General features: G+C 36.8%; 2 protein-coding genes and 1 long non-coding RNA gene across 3 annotated transcripts in view; all 3 read left to right on the top strand.

Moving 5' to 3' along the window:
- Positions 1-16,608, top strand: part of LOC140945160 (uncharacterized) — a 388,260-nt gene that overhangs the window by 19,381 nt on the left and 352,271 nt on the right. The gene's annotated exons all lie outside the window — the stretch shown is intronic.
- Positions 1-16,608, top strand: part of LOC140946542 (uncharacterized) — a 37,061-nt gene that overhangs the window by 8,944 nt on the left and 11,509 nt on the right. The window lies entirely within an intron of this gene.
- LOC140946926 (uncharacterized) lies at positions 4,600-13,370 on the top strand. Its single transcript, XR_012166876.1, has 4 exons — positions 4,600-4,715; positions 7,172-7,238; positions 12,497-12,547; positions 13,052-13,370. It is a non-coding gene; the product is annotated as an uncharacterized lncRNA (long non-coding RNA).

Here is a 16,608-nt window from a genome sequence, read left to right as displayed (position 1 = left end):
AGAGACATACTTTAGCCCATTAACATTGTTATATTTAAATGTAACATAAGATATGTAATTTTATCTTTTGAACAATAAAGACACTTTACTTATTTATTTATTTATTTATTTATTTTATCTTATGTGCTCCAACATTTTTCAAAGAGTTGCTTAAGAGTTGCCCCTTTTTTCTTATTATTGCAGATTTCTTTGGCTCTTGTAAATTTGCTCCCATCCTTTTTGCATATCTGACAGGGTTTTCAGCTTCCTTTGACCACAAGTCGACTTCAGAGTTAGAAAAAGGTTTTTCCTTAACGAGCTTTTACATTTCGTGACCGCCATTTTAGAAATTGTCGTCCCGCTGGGACAGCGGCGCTGACCGGCAACAGAAAACTCAATCGCACAAAAAGGGTTTCTTAAACTATCTAGCATTCTGCTTCGCTTGCTTTACTAAAACGTTAATTAGCTAGGCCTTCAAACAGCTTTCTGGGTATAGTGGAGCCTTGAGTTGCGTCCACCTCTTGTAAGCAAACAGTTTTCCAAAATGTTATAAGTTTACATTTCTATAGTTGGATAGGAACCTGTCTAAAGTTGCCCGATTTTTGTTTTTTAAAAAAAGTTGTCAAAAACCTAAAAAGTTGCTCAAAGTGGTAGAAGTTCAGCCTAGTCACAGCTCACGGTAGAGTCTAGGATTAACCGAGCCGAGAACGCCTAGGGACTAGGCTGGTAGAAGTTGTCAAAATTTGCGGGGCAACTGTGGCTCACCCGTGGCGGGGGAGGGGAGGGGGGTATGGGGGTGTTAACAACTTTACGTATAAGGCGGCCGGCGTTTATTCCGTGCCGGCGTTGAATCAAAAAGTAATACGGAAACCGGACCCATTACCACTCGCTCATTAAGGCAAACGTAACTAAAAAAAGACAGGCAGATTCCACATTGATCACATTTAATTAATGTAACTTATAATATTACAAGGAGACGGAAAAAAGGATACTCGGTAAGGCTCGGTATACTTACTAACAACTAAACGATTTGACCCTTAGGCATTTGTAAGTATAATCGCCATTTCTCTTTTTTCTTTCCTTCTTCTCTGTTTTCCGTTTGATTTTTTTTATTCAACATGTGATCTTCGAGTATGGTATGTCCAGAGATGTAACAAGATTTTGGTGTTTATTGCCATGAATAAGCGCTATAGTAGTGTTTCATGAAACTAAACAAACTCAGAGGACAACACGGTGCCACAATCATTATCATCACCACCATCATTATTATTGTTACTCTTATTATGGCACTAAAACTCAGGGATCTAGAGCCCGGGGGGAGGGCACTGCCATATATGGGCTATATAGGTATGTGCCGCTGTGAAGGGTATGGTTTTCAGGCAGTTTACTCTAGGATAGGATATTTAAATCAGAGTGTTTGGGTCTAGAATAGGGTATCATTTTTCAGGACAATGATCAGTTGGTTGAAGATTTTTTCTAGACAAGGGAATTAGCTACTCTAAGATAGGGGGATTTGGGGAGTTTACTCTAGTATAGGGTAGCAAAATTCAGCTGAAGTAGCTCTGTTATAGGTTAAGGGTTCCAGGGTCCCAGCGGCACATCCCCAGCCAGAAATTCCTAAAGTACCACCCCCGGGATCTAGAGTGACCATTTAGTTGACAAGTACGCACGCGGTTCATATGGTCTCAAAAACTTCACACAAAACACATTTTTGCTTTCCTTTAACCCATCTGCCCAGGAGCCGCCCGTAATCGCCAGTGCGGATCCACATCGCTTCACCCACTTGTAATGTCATCAGGTTTTGTCCGCTAACTTGTGCAGAGTGAAGAGATCTTTTAAACCATACCAAAATGAGTACAATTCAGTCAAGGGCGCAAGAACAAAAAAAAAACAAAACCATGTTACATTGACCGGAAAATTTCCGTAAAAATCTTTTTCTTACCCACCTTAAAACTTTGCAAATACCGTAAAATAAGTCCCGCGGCTTATATTTTTCAAAGGCCCTTTTTGAGCGGCTTATGGAGGGGTTAATCTTCGGATTAGCTTATCTATGAGGGGAAATTTGCGTTTCAAAAATCCATTGGGCTAGCCTTATAGTTGGAAGGAAATTTACCGTTTTTGCTTTGTTTTACTTTGTATTTTCGGAATTTTACGGTGTGTCGCAACTGATATAGAAATCATGAGGAGTAAATTTTTAGCAAAGGTGGTGAGTGCCAAATTTGCATACCAAAACACAGGTCCTGTTTGCCATATATTACTCCTCAGTATTTATATAATTGCGACATATTTACAAGGAGCAAATTTGTGCAAATCCATTTTTTCTATTCAAGAAAAGTTCAAATGCCTTTATCTTGAAAGCCCATGTTCTGCTTTTATACAAGTTCAGCTCCAACATTTTCAAAAAGTTGCTTAAAAGTTGCTTTGGCTCTTGTAAATTTGCTCCCATCCTTTTTGCATATCTAACAGGGTTTTCAGCTTCCTTTGACCACAAGTCGACTTCAGAGTTAGAAAAACGTTTCTCCTTAACGGAGCTTTTACATTTCGTGAGCGCCATTTTGGAAATTGTCGTCCCGCTGGGCCAGCGGCGCTGACCGGCAACAGAAAACTCAATCGTACAAAAAGGGTTATTAAACTATCTAGCATTCTGCCTCGCTTGCTTTTTACTAAAACGTTAATTAGCCAGGCGTTCAAACAGCTTTCTTGGTATAGTGGAGCCTTGCGTGCACCTCTTGTAAGCGAAGAGTTTTCTAAAATGTTATAAGTTTACATTTCTATATTTCGATCTAACACTTCTCGTAAGCGACCGTGACCACTTTTAGAGCTAAAATTTGAAATTTGCTCCTTTTTTTAACTCTCGTAAGCGATCACTTGACAGATAATAGAGGGGAAAATTTGTATAGTGCTATGTATTTCTTATCTAAAGTACCTCGAGCAATCATCTCTTGACTTCTTCTTTACCAAAAAAGGAGGTACATTAATTTTGTATCTACTGCATTATAAGTTACCAGACACGAACCTTGCTCCTCTTGAAACCACATGTACACTTGCCGTCAAAGTTCGTTCATTTTTGACTTCGGATAATTTTGCTCTCGTTTCAGTTTAAAAGAAGCACATGTTTGTAGATGTAGCACAATCGAAAAACACGATACCCATCATCATCTGAACTCTGCTACGCGACCAAATCCCGTAAGCGACCAACTGGGCTAGACATTTTGGGCGGTCGCTTACGGGATGTTCCGGACTAGGTTTTTTTGAAAAAGTTGCCCGATTTTTGTTTTTTTAACAAAGTTGTCAAAAACCGAAAAAGGTGCTCACTATGCTCAAAGTGGTAGAAGTTGTCAAAAGTTGCTGAGCAACTGTGGCTCACCCGTGGCGGGGGAGGGGAGGGGGGTATGGGGGTGTTAACAACTTCACGTATAAGAGCCGGCTTTTATTCCATGCCGGCGTTGAATCGAAAAGTAATACGGAAACCGGACCCATTACCACTCTCTCATTAAGGCAAACGTGACTCAAAAAAGACCGGCAGATTCCACATTGATCACATTTAATTAATGTAGGCTTCTATTATTACAAGGAGACGGAAAAAAGGACACTCGGTATAAGGGTCGGTATACTTACTAACAACTAAACGATATAACCCTTAGGCATTTGTGAGTATAATCATCGCCATTTCCCTTTTTTCTTTTCTTCTATGTTTTCCGTTTGATTTTTTTTTATTCAACAAGTGATCTTCGAGTACACTTATCTACAAACTTAACAAAGCAATTTTAATCAAGTGATTCAGATTTCCACCAATGCAACTGATCTAAGCTTTAAATTTCTAACTTTAAGGCTCAATTAAGGTGTTTCGATACAGTTTTTTAGAGGCCATACCGATATTTTTCAATCGCCTTACAAGTGGTTTTAATTTTTCTTTGTCCGATCGCTATAAAAATTTCACCAGTTATTGGCTATGGATTGAAATTTGTGAAAATGTAGTTTTAAGTAAAATCGATATTTGTCATAGTGATATCGATTTAATAAAACCTACATTTTGAGCAGTGGAGAGGATTCGCCAGCAAACTGCGCTGTTGCAGCCATCTGATAAGTCGAGCTACAGGGCCCTGCCTTAACCTAGTAAAATAATCCAGGTCCATTTCCAACGGATTTGATGGATAAGTTTGCTTACAATTTGTAGCGTCTGCGACATGCGTCGAACCGAGCGAAATAGAATGGCATTAAATTTTCTGGTGTATTTAATAAGTAACTTCCGGTATCACAGCGAATAATTAATTTCCTTTTTTGTGACATATTTCTCAAAAATTAACCATTGACGAACAGCTATTCTGAGGATTTGATGGCACATGTTTCCAGCAGAGGGCCTACAGATCAATTACCCATAAAAGAACAGACTTTTTTTGTGCAAATTGATGAAATATTGAAACTGACAAAGCAGTTTGGTTTTGTATGAACGTTTGCTGTGACCGTGTCATGTAATCTTTAACCACCCTATCAAAAATATGCCGCCGGAAATGTGTTCTGTGCTCCCATTGTTTGATCGAGGCTTTAGTACCATCCGCGCACCCTTGTACCGCCAAAACCCATATATGGGCATCGCACGTGTCCAACGTGGATATCGAGTTCGCGTCCTCTCTGGGTTTAGCATGGTGGCGTCACCGTTGTGGAAGGGTTATAATACGAGTTTCAAGACCTTTTTACGGAAAACTAGTACAGAAAATTCGCACCAGAGGTTTAAGGTAAGCTCATTCATAATCAAGTAAAGGTTAGCGCATAACACTAAGCTGTTAATCGTGTCCTCGATCCTATGTAATACTCGCTACATATCAGCGTTCAACTACATTTTTCAAAGCTTGTTTTCAAAACTATAAGATATTCGCACTTTAAAAAGCTTGTAGCCAGTAAATCGCCGCGATTCATTTAGCAATTAATGAATGAGGCTGAGTAGGATATGATAGAGGAGGGTGTTATCAACCAAAGCCGAAGGCCGTGGATAACACCCTCCGAGATCTGCTTAATTCTTCATATCCCACGAAAGCCGAATTCATTAATTGCTTTATTATTCATTCAAAATAATTCTTAGTTTATAAACATAGCTAAAACATGCTTACCTACATCGATGTTCAGTTCATCTTCGATAGTGTACGTTTAGGTTTGTCCAGCTCCACAGATATTCTCCGAAAAGCATATGTCGCCCTCCGAGTTGTCTTCTTGCTGTTTTTGCTATGTTTTTTGCTATTATTTCGCCTGGTTCCAGCTGTAAATCTTACTCTTGAAAAGAGTTAAGAGTCCGCCATTTTTATATTCACAACCAAAACAACTCAACCTCATCCCCAGGTCTTCATGGTAACGGTGCCTTAACCTGTAAGAATGCTGCAGTTTTGACGACATTTCCTCGTTACACAAAAAATTTTTCCAAATGTGGTCATCAGTAACTGGTTATGGTGAATTATGCATGTATTTTGAATGAATAATAATATCAGATAAGTGCAACATCGAGTACTCAAGGAAAATAAATTTTGCTTCGACCCCATTCAAGCGGTGCACTGCAATCCAGGTAATGCTTCGCTTCCGTGATTTTCTGACCAAAGATGGGTTTGTTTGTAATGTTGCATAATACTCTGGAATCTCCTCTTTTAGATAGTCAGAACGAGCATTAGATATATCGTTTTGCCTTACAAACAAAATTTTTTATCTGCAAGCTTGTTCCACGCTTCCTTCAAGTTCTTTAAATATGTGGGTCCCTCCAAATATCTGGGTCATGAAGACAACTGTTAAGACCGGCTTATCCCAGCCCGTATTATTTTTTGAAGAGGTATACAAAACTGGACTGCAGACTAGGTTTTTGAGGGGAAGTAACGTAATTTTAGGAACGTTATTAAACTGAAGGCTAGATTTCCTGAGGTTAAGTAACAATAATGTATCTGTCAAATCGAAGCTTCAACATCCCCCCCCCCCCCACTATGGTCTATTCAGGTGATCAAATACCCCCACCCCAGGGACAAACCTCTCGTGCAAAGCATCGGAAATCACTGCTAAAAGGTCACTGAATGTTCAGTTTTTCTTGGTGTGTCTTGCAACATACAGAGCGTTCTATAAAAAATCCCACTTACTGAGATTATTTCATTCCATACATGCATGGATGTATTCCTCTTACTAGGTAATTAGTTATATAGGTGATTAGTTAATCCAGATGTTTTTTCATGAGACTGACTTTGTCTAGCGTGTTGACCCAAAAGTTTTGCACCTTTCTCGAGTAAACAGAAGTGAATCTAATACTGGGTCCGGAATGACTATGTTACTTCCGTTGGATTCATAATTTGTCAATGTTTCTCAGAAGAGATAACGTGACAATTGAAACCAAAGGGTAGTATGAATAGAATAATCAGTTTAAATTAATGTAGATTCCACTGTTTGGAGATACTGCACATGGCATAGGCCAGCCAATTAGCAGCACTTCATGTTGATAAAGTAAATTCAGTTAATTCTAGGGAAGTTTTGTAGATAAAATTTTGTAGTTAAAATTTGTTCTAAGGTTCAACTAGAGTTTCTTTTGTCTCCTATGAATCATACTAGAGCTAGGAATGAAAAGAAATTCAGAATCAAACTAGGTTAAATATTGATTAATCTGAAATTGATTTTAACCCTTTAAGCCCCAATGTGCACATACAAATTCTCCAAACTGATCTCTATACATTTCCTTCAAGAATAAGTTGAGAGAATTTGATAAAAGATCAAGGCCAATTCCCTTAGGTGATCACTTTATTAATTCTCATAACTTAATCTCTTGACAATGTATGGATATCGTTAGGAGAAAATTGACGTTAGTCACTATTGGGACTTAAAGGGTTAACAGCAGCATATATAGCTTAAAATCTGCTGTCTTTGGGGTCGTATCGGTCTCATATTATAATGTGGCATGAAATACATGTAGTTTTAGAATAAAGAACAGTAGCTGTAATTGGCTGAAATCAGGAAAAGAATGTGGTTCAAATGCGAGCAACCATTTCTTGAGAGGAGTGCCATACAAGATAGAAATGCTACGAGGAAGACTACATGTAAAAAGTGAAGATATAGATAAAAAAAAAAAGAGTCTACCAAGATGGGATTAAATTTAAATAAAGGGTCAATGTCTGTATTACAAAGTAATAATGTAAATGTGATAAGAGGTCAATTACTTTTTTTCTTTTTACAGACTGAGAGACAAGAATTTTGTTATGGAGACAACATTAGGACAGTGGTTTTGAAGCAGCCATGCATAGGTGAGTGCTTCATGGAAGAAATCTCTTTATTATTACAGACTGTATTATTATTATTATTTCTTTTGAACTGCTGATTAACCCACAAAGAGACCAATTCATTGTGTAAGGACATACTATAGACTAAAGGGGAAAAATGCAGTTTTATAGTACCGCCATTTCTAAAACAAAACAAATTTTACTGGTAATATTAAAATCTATTTAGAAGAATTTGTTGGGTGTGTTTGGACTGAAATTCTTGCATTTCCTGAAGAATGGTCAGTAATTAATCTTTTTTCCTGCAAATAAAAAACAATTCAATGGTCTATTCAGGTGATCAAATACCCCCACCCCAGGGACCAATCTCTCGTGCAAAGCATCGGAAACCAATGCTAAAAGGTCACTGAATGTTCAGTTTTTCTTAGTGTGTCTTGCAACAAACAGAGCATTCTATAAAAAAAATCCCACCTACTGAGACTATTTCATTCCATACATGCATGGATGTATTCCTCTTACTTATTAACTATCTAGCATGTTGACCCAAAAGTTTTTAATACCGGGTCCGAAATGACTATGTTACTTCCGTTGGATTCATTATTTTTCATTCAGAAAGGGTGGTATGAATAGAATAATCAGTTTAAATCAATGTAGATTCCACTGTTTAGAGATACTGCACATGGCACAGGCCAGCCAATTAGCAGCACTTCATGTTGATAAAGTAAATTCAGTAAATTCTACGGAAGTTTTGTAGACAAAATTTTGTAGTTAAAATTTGTTCTCAGGTTCAACTAGAGTTTCTTTTGTCTCCTATGAATAATAATAGAGCTAGGAATGAAAAGAAATTCAGAATCAAAACTAGGTTAAATATTGATTAATCTGAAATTGATTTTAACTGCAGCATATATATAGTATCAAAATCTGCTGTCTTTGGGGTCGTATCGGTTTCATATTATAATGTGGCATGAATTAATGTAGTTTCAGAATAAAGAACAGTAGCTGTGATTGGCTGAAATCAGGAAAAGAATGTGGTTCAAATGTGAGCAACCATTTCTTGGGGAGGAGTGCCATACAAGATAGAAATGCTACGAGGAGACTACATGTAAAAAGTGAAGATATAGATAAAAAAAAGAGTCTACCAAGATGGGATTAAATTTAAATAAAGGGTCAATGTCTGTCTTACAAATAATGTAAATTTGATAACAGGTGAATTCCTTTTTTTCTTTTTAGAGACTGAGAGACAAGAATTTTGTTTTGGAGACAACATTAGGACAGTGGTTTTGAAGCAGCCATGCATAGGTGAGTGCTTCATGGAAGAAATCTCTTTATTATTACAGACTGTATTATTATTATTTCTTTTGAACTGCCCACGAAGAGACCAATTCATGGTGTAAGGACATACTATAGACTAAAGGGGAAAATGCATTGTTATAGTACCGCCATTTCTTAAAGAAAACAAATTTTAATATTAAAATCTATTTAGAAGAATTTGTTGGGTGTGTTTGGACTGAAATTCTTGCATTTCCTGAAGAATGGTCAGTAATCAATCTTTTTTACTGCTAATAAAAAACAATTCATAATATAAATTTGGCAAATAAAAACAAAGGTCATCGAAGAAACTGAGAGAGAGCGAAAAGGTGCCCATTGAGGAGTTTTCATACCTATTGTTTGTTCTCTTTTATTGTCATAGCACCACTTACATGTACATGTACTACTCAAGCACCAACACAAGTAATGATATTACAAAAAATAATAACTTACAATGTATATGCCAGACAGTTCTGTTGCTCAATATTGAGCATTTTAGTCTGCTAACAATAATAAAATGTTATCATTCATTGTCAAAGTTTTAAAGGATTAAAGATGAGCCTAAATATAAAATAAATGGGAAAATAAACACAACATTAAAATTAATGTTCATATTAAAGTTAAATTGGTGAAATTTAAACCATTTTGAGTCCTAAATTGCAAATACATATTGAATAAAATCTTATAATGTTGCGTAAATATTGCATACTAGTATTTCTAACACGGTCATGAAAGTCCATTACATCTGTGGAAATGAATTTATAGATAGAAATATTAGTAATGTACGTCCTTAAACTGATAAAGTAAGTACATTTTCCATGTACTTGCTTTTGCATGCTTTTACACATGTTACCCCTATGACCTGTTCTCATCCATATCTTAATGAGCAAACCTGTGTAATGTGTTGATGACACCTGAGCTATTTGTCAAGATACAGAGACAGACCAAGGAGGGTACTTTCAAGATTCTCATGAAGATGTCAGAAAGCCAGACAAGCATATAACAGTCAATATTATTATTATAATTAAAGCTTGGGACACCAAATGGAAACACAAAGACATCAACATCACTGGTAGCAATAAAATGCATACATACTCTATGTAGTAGTAAAATATGTTGTGCTGACAGGTCAGTGTCTTATTTTTTGCAATATTATGGAAAACACAAGAGGAACAATAGAAGGGAATTTAAAAAAAGTTAACAGCAAAAAAGAAACAATAATGCAATTATCTAGAGGAATACAACAAGGTGAAGAAACCTTGCGAATCAAGAAAAACAATCTTCTCTTGGTGAAGAAACCATGTGTATTAAGCGTGAAGAAAATGAGTTAACTTATCAGAAAACAGATGAAGTTATTACCGACATACAAACATGTCTAAGAAGAAAGCAAATAAATGAAAAGAAAATTAAATACAGCCTTATTGAAGTTCTCCTAGAAAGAAAATGCCAGACACCAGAAGTCTATACAAACATGTCTAAGAAGAAAGCAAATAAATGAAAAGAAAATTAAATACAGGCTTATTGAAGTTCTCCTAGAAAGAAAATGCCAGACACCAGAAGTCCAGAAAACAGATGAAGTTATTACAGACATCCAAACATGTCTTAGAAGAAATCAAATAGATGAAGGGATATTAAATACAGGCTTATTGAAGTTCTTCTAGAAAGAAAATTCCAGACACCAGAAGTCCAGTGACAGATATATTATAGAAGAAAACTGAAGTTAAAGCCAAAGAGTGAACCATCTAGAGACTGCAAAGACATTTGCTCTCAAAGGACTTAAATGCCTGAAGGAAAAAAAGTTCATGAAGACCTTTCATTTTTCTGATTTAAAATGAGTAGGCAAAGTCTTCCCTGCATCATTTATTATCTAATGTACTTTCAAATAAGTTCTAAATAAATTAAGCAGCTGATACCATAGAACCTGAGTTTGAGCTAAAGGGTTAATTACAACCAAATAAGTTTAAACGCCTAAACTGACTGTCTTATTTCTGCTTGGTTACATGCACATGTAAGATTGTGAAATATGTATGACTCCGATTATTGATGACTATGTAGGAAAATACTATCAAAAAAGGAACAATCAATCGATAATCGACAAAAAGGCTTTTTGCACCTCTCTTCTCATTGCATGTATTTTTTTATCTAAGAGGACTTCGTGCATCTTTTTGTATACGAAAAGATACTCTACATACATACATACATACATACACTTTATTGATGCTCCCTAAGTGGGCTTTTCAGCTCAATAGAATAAAAAAAAAATACAAATATATAAATTAATTGAGAATGTAAATACAATAATATTATAATTACAAAATATATATCAATAATATAATATATCAACTTAATAAAACATTTGCAAGATGACGTCTAAAATTCCTGGGGCATTTTAAGGACTTAATGTTATCATTCAAGGAGTTCCAGAGTTTGGCTCCTCTGAAAGCAAAGGAGCGCTGCCCTGTTGACAGGCGACATAAAGGTATATCCAAAGCACCAGATGATCGAGTTTGTCTATTATGGACTTGAGAACGTGATTTAAACATATCAGCAAGATAGTCTGGAACAAGCTTGTTAATACATTTGTGCATCATAGTAGCGTCATTTAGAATGAGTTTCTCTCTAATAGGAAGCCATTTCAATGATCGCAACCCATCCGAAATATGGTCATACTTTCTTAGTCCCAGAATAATTCGCCCAGCAAAGTTTTGGACTTTTTGTAACTTGTCAATATTGCTGCTGCTGGTATTACTCCAGACAGTTGAACAATATTGGAGTTTACTAAAGACAAATGAATTTATTACTAACAGAAGTGTTTTCCTATCCAGGAGGTGCTTGATTCTGTTAATTTGGTACAATTTAAAAAGGCATTTAGAGGCAATCTCAGTGATATGTTGGTTATAACTGAGGCGTGTGTCGAGAAGAACACCCAAGTCCTTAACGACAGGCACAGGTGTTATTTCCTTGTCAAAAAGTGTTATACTGAATGATGACAGTTTCTTTAAAAGTTGTGGTAATCCAACAGCTAGAACCTTAGTTTTGTCCGGATTAATCAAAAGAGAGTTTTTACAGCACCACTGAGATATTCTCGTAAGATCTTCGTTTAAGGCGAGGATGGACGTGGGTAATTCGGCAGGTGAAAAGGACAAATACAATTTACAATCATCAACATAGGAGGCAGATAGACAACGTTTAGGAACAGAAAGGAGGTCGTTAACATAGATTACTCTGTTAGCAAAAACAAAAAAAAATGACAATTGGTTAGAAAAAGGTCTGATTGGCAGGCAATGATAGCTCATGATGGCTCGCTGAGAATAGGTTCAGATGGCTCGCTGAGAATAGGTTCAGATGGCTCGCTGAGAATAGGTTCAGATGGCTCGCTGAGAATAGGTCCTGATGACTCGCTGAGAATAAGCCTGGCTTTGACTCGCTGAGGATTCAGGGTCTTGACTCGCTGAGGATTCTGGGTCTTGACTCGCTGAGGATTCTAAGCCTTGACTCGCTGAGGATTCTGGGTCTTGACTGGCCAAGAACATGATTGGTTGGCTCGCTGAGAATAGGTTTGGATGGCTCGCTGAGGATAAGTCTAGTTGACTCGCTGAGAATGAATCTGGATGGCTCGCTGAGAATGAGTCTGGTTTTTTGGAACTGGGCTTTGACTCGCTGAGGATTCTGGATTCTGACTCGCTGAGGATTCTAGTCTTTGGCTCGCTGAGGATTCTGGGCCTTGACTCGCTGAGGATACTGATCGTGTTCTTCCAAAAATGCATGGGTGAATAAAACTGCACCATTTGCTAAGAGAGATTATAGGAGGAATAAATTGAAATGGGAATAATAAAAAAGAAAGTTTCACACAGGAAAGCAAATTTAAGGAAATAAAAAACCTCGCATAGGATTCTTTCCATGAGCACTTGTTGTGGTGGTGGGAGTATGTCTTTCTAGAAAGACATACTTCCACCTTTTTTTTTTCTTCATTTCAGGTGTGTGCAGGAAGCATTCAAGGAGTTGAATTTTCAAAGTAATGTCTAAAGGTGCGTTGAAAAGTCAGGTTTCACTTTACAGTGTATTATAGATAATTAGACATATAGCAAGCATAGGGAACTTCCAAGAAGTGAAATAACAACATAGGTGGAAGTTAAAAAAAAAGAAGAAGAAGAAAAGAAGGCAGTCAAATATAATTCAGAAATGATGGCCTTCAAACTTGTCCCTCAAGACATGAGCACTTGATGCTTCAATAGCCATGGAAAAAAATACTCAAGTCATCAATAAAATTAATTGTAAAATTATTTTACACAGGGAACACATTCATTTAATACAATTGTAAAATTATTGTTGAAAAAGTTGAAAATAGGGGTAGTATTGACCCACAAAAAGTATAGAAGTCACTCTCCTCAGAAAGTGAATAAGGAGTGTACAAGAGGGGGAGGGGGATTGGTTGAGCTACATGAATAGTTCAGAAAAAAAAGTTGTAGTTGTAATATAGCAAAGAACATAACACAACAAGCAACTACATGTATTTCTTTTTTCTCTTACAGAGCAGAACACAACAGAGCAGGAGCAGAGCAGAGGCCAGCAGAAGATAAAACATCAAGAAAATGAAAATTAGCTTTTGTTACTGTAAATCCTCTGTCTACCTCCTGCCCCTCTCCCCCCCGGCATTTCAACTAACTCTCCCACTATAAATAGCTCTCCTCTCCCCCCTTATTATTAATCAAAAGTAAATTGTTCACTGCATTAAATATTATTCATGACTAAATACTCCATGTGAACCTATCTGATATGGTTGGTGCTGGAATGTCAGTTTCGCCTCAAAATTGGTCCCAGGGTGCTTGTTCAAGTATTAAGGATAATTTGTCAAAAAAAAAAAAAAAGAAGAAGACAATTGTAAATAAAAAAAGAAACAATTTGAGGAAGTTGAGTAGTTTCTTTTCATATTATATAAATATTCAGGGATGTGCTCTAGCAGTACCCAAAAGCCCCTGGCACCCTCTTTTTGCTCTTGAGCAATGGGAAAATCACTCTGGATTTCACAGGTTTAGAGCTCTGGGTTTCCCTTCAATATAAACTAGAGCACAGCCTTGTTAGAATAATTACACTAATTATTGTGGATTTTTCAATACTATTTTAAAAAATGTATAAGCTTTGATAGAAAATCATATCGTTTACAGTACAAATCTGCGTGTAAGAACCTACACTTTTGAAGTCTATAAAGGAACTTGAGTTTGGTGCCTTTCAGCAAGGTCCATGAAGACAATTACAATCTGTAGTTTTTATAACCCTGTTTTTGTTCTGGAATTACAAGACTCACAGTGGTACAGTTTGGTACAGTATTTTCTTGTCTTATCAATTTGCAAACTTCAAACTCCTTTTTTAAGAACCTTCTTGGATTCTTTCGTTTTTGGGACTAAAAAGGTTGTTATATATTCAGTATATTTGTGAGTATTAGGACGGCGAATTTCTGCCAGAAAGTTCTTAAACCACTAGATTCTTGCAAGCAGGTATTTTCTGAATGATAATCTTCCCAATCTTGTACTTCTTACAACTATTCCTGCTACTGCCAGAAAAAAGGTAACCCTCTGCAACATGTACATTGGAAACACTAGAACATATTTCTTAGAAACGAGAAAAAATAATGTTGGGTTTACAGGCTGATCCAACGTGTTAACGCGCTTATGAGACCGCCTATACCGTTAGTACCGTGTATTCCTGAACTATAAAAAGTCAAAAGGCTGACTAACTTATACATATAATAACTATATAGATGAAAATGAAATGAAAGTTTAGTATTCAGAACAATGGATTGATGAGTGAAATAAAACAGCCGAATAAAAATTGGATAAATGAACATAATTTCAATAAGGAATTAACATTTAAAATAATGGAAAAAAAGAAATATCGCAAAGCAAATGTCCCTTTCAATTGTCAACAACCCTGACTACCAGGTTCAAGTATCCCTTGCCGTGACTCATCGAGTAGTCTTCGTCGACACATCTTGCCTGGTCGAGTCGTCCTCGTCGAGTCATCGTCTCGTTGAGTCGTCCTCGTCGAGTCAACTTCACCGAGTCATCGCCTCGTTGAGTCGTCCTCGTCGAGTCAACCGTGTCTCACCGAGTCATCCTCGCAGAGTCGTCTAGTCCTCGTCGAGTCATGGAGTGAAAATCGAGTCGTCCTCGTCGAGTGTTGAAGTAACGCTTGAAAATTCGAGTGCCTATTTAGTTTTTTTTGAGCGTCGGTAGAAAGATGACTCGGTTCCCAGAAACGGTGAGTGATCCGAAAATTGCTTCCTCAGTTTAAAACAAAATAGCAATAAAACTTAAAGTTGAGCCAAACCAGTCTTCCTAACTATTTATACTGCTGTAAGAACTAGGGAGGCTCGCTGTTACGTATTAACGATTCTGTAAAATTGCGTATATGTTGAATATCTATCCTCCCGGTTCCTGGCGAGAAAATACATAGACCATAGTATTAACTCAATACTATGTCTGCTACAAAGGTCACAAAACTGTGACACCCACGGGCATTTTTGTCTCATTTTTGGCAACATAGCTATTAACCAACTCGAGTACGCTGATTTCGAAAATTACTGTTGCCAAGCTCAAGCTTGTGTTAAGGTAGAGTGGGGCATTTCCTTATGACTTCATTGTCCAAAAAAGGAGTTTTCCTTCCTTTCCCAATTTTAAACTTACTAGATCCAGAAATGGTTTCAAAGGGCTCTACGTACATTTTAAAGACCATTTAGAGAATTTATAAAACGCTGTTTCTGCGAATTTCGAGGCGTCACATGACAATTGACCACACCCATTGATATAAAATTCACACAATTATGGCTAAAGATGTGATGTTTATCGTGATAATTTCATAAACATAATTGAATTTAATAGATCCAGAAATGGCGTCAAAGAGTTTAGCGTATATTTTAAAGACCATTTAGAGAATTTATGAAACGCTGTTTCTGCGAATATCGAGGCGTCACATGACACATCCTTTAATATAAAATTCACACAATTATGGCTAAAGATGTGGTATTTATCGTGACAATTTTTTTAAGATAATTAAAAAGTATATTAAAATAAGCCATTCTTTGATTGCTCGAGTTCTTGGCAATTATTGCAAAACCTTCCCATTCCTGCAATGTTCCTCTCACTAAATAAGTTACAAGACCAAGGCAACTTCGAAATTCGAGTAAGTTTAAATAGTTTAGGATAGCCGGACTGCTTCATAAAATGTAGGTGCATGGAGACATCTAAAAAAAAGGAGCTGCAGCGATTCTCTCAGTACAGACGTTGAGGAGTGGCTTTCCACAAGGACGGACGAGAGACGAGCATATCTGCTAGAAGCTCAAAGGCACGGAAAAGTGTTTGTGATGAACAAAATAAAGAGGCAATAAAAAGAGACAGCGTAACAGATGTAACCACTCCAAGGGCTTTCCACAAGTTGCTCGGCAACTTTTTGCAACTCCTCGTATTTCGAGCAATTTTTTTGCATCCTGAGCATTTTCTCTAGTTATCTTCTAATTTTGAGATATCGGAGCAGCTTTTAGTGTTTCAAATTGGCCTTTCTTCCATATTTCACAATGTTTAAATAAACAATTTCTGAATTTCCCTTAAAAAAAATGGAGCCAAATCCTCTCTCTTGATCATGGGCGCAAGATAAAAGTAACCGGGCTGCTAGGTCAGCTGTTTTTAGAGAAAATTCAAAATGGTGGACGAAGATTCACACTCGACTAACTTGTGTCTCGGGTGAAGGTCATATCAACATTTTTATTGGCTGGTTAGACTTTTTGGCTTTTATTTAGGACAAAGTTATTTAGCAACGCTGGTTACGCCGCAAATTGCACAAAGTGCTTAGAAATTTTACTTTTGTTGTACAAGTTGCATATTTTATCATCAGACCAAAGAAAAGTTTTCGTTCTTTTTCGAGCAATTTTTAAGCATCTTTCGTTACAAAAAGCAACTTTTGTTTGTTTTTTGAGCAACTTTTTGAGAAATTACGGGAAACTTTTTGAAAAATCTCGAGCAGCTTGTGGAAAACCTAACCACTCATTACTCACTTCGTCTCACAATGGTACAGAAATTTGTTATCGTGACGTCAT

Source organism: Porites lutea, chromosome 8 (assembly GCF_958299795.1).
Source record: "Porites lutea chromosome 8, jaPorLute2.1, whole genome shotgun sequence".
NCBI lineage: Eukaryota > Metazoa > Cnidaria > Anthozoa > Scleractinia > Poritidae > Porites > Porites lutea.
This window is presented reverse-complemented; position numbering and strand designations above follow the sequence as displayed.